The sequence below is a fragment of the Schistocerca americana genome, chromosome 10, assembly GCF_021461395.2.
Source record: "Schistocerca americana isolate TAMUIC-IGC-003095 chromosome 10, iqSchAmer2.1, whole genome shotgun sequence".
NCBI classification, from domain to species: Eukaryota; Metazoa; Arthropoda; class Insecta; order Orthoptera; family Acrididae; genus Schistocerca; species Schistocerca americana.
In genome coordinates, this window is record NC_060128.1 from 87,463,739 (window position 1) to 87,464,833 (window position 1,095).

At 48.0% G+C, this 1,095-nt stretch overlaps 1 pseudogene; it reads left to right on the forward strand.

The window, feature by feature from the left end:
- The first annotated feature begins 313 nt into the window (after window positions 1-313).
- On the forward strand, window positions 314-431 carry LOC124552853 (annotated as a pseudogene).
- Window positions 432-1,095: the final 664 nt, after the last annotated feature.

Here is a 1,095-nt window from a genome sequence, read left to right on the forward strand (position 1 = left end):
CTCCAGCAATTATTCTGATTACACGCTTTTGCGCAATGAACACTCTTTTACTCAATGATGAGTTACCCAGAATATGTAGCCATACGAAAGCAGAGAATGAAAATAGGCGTGGTAAGCTAATTTACTCGGATGTATATCGCCAAAATTTGCAATGATCCTAATGGCATAAGTAGCTGAACTGAGTAGATTCTCAGTGTGTTTTTTCCAGTTCAACCCTTCGTTAATGCATACACCTAGAAATTTTGAATATTCTACCGTAGCTACCGATTTCTGATCGAAGTCTATATTTATTAATGGCGTCGTTCCATTTATTTGCAACGGCCTTGCCGCAGTGGATACACCGGTTCCCGTGAGATAACCGAAGTTAAGCGCTGTCGGGCGTGGCCGGTACTTGGATGGGTGACCATCCAGGTCGCCATGCGCTGTTGCCATTTTTCGGGGTGCACTTAGCCTTGTGATGCCAATTGAGGAGCTACTCGACCGAATAGTAGCGGCTCCGGTCAAAGAAAACCAACATAACGACCGGGAGAGCGATGTGCTGACCACACGCCCCTCCTATCCGCATCCTCGACTGAGGATGACACGGCGGTCGGATGGTACAGATGGGCCACTTGTGGCCTGAAGACGGAGTGCTCATTCTATTTACTGTGTGGAACTGTGTATACTGAGTTTTGTCAAAGTTTAATGAGAGACCATTTGCAGAGAACCACTTAATGATTTTCTGAAAAACATCATTTACAACTTCACCAGTTAAATCTTGTCTGTCGGATGTGATAGCTATACTTGTATCATAGGCACTGTTACAACAGTAAATATTGGGTGAATTGGAAACCTGTTAAGGGGTGAAGTAATTTTTTTTCCGGCAGTGTACTTCAGGTGAGATAAGTGTTGTCGGCAAAGAGCAGGTGTGAACTGCAGAGCGCAATCAGCTCGAGGGACGGCCGGGCAATGTTAGGACCAGCCAGAGCGCAGAGCGGCCCGGCCTCCAGACGCCTCGGTATCGCACCTTGCGGCGTAGGAGTGCTTCCGCAGCAGCGTTCATTAGCGCGAGTATCGCCCGCCCCACGCGCCGACACGCAGATAAACGCATCCTCG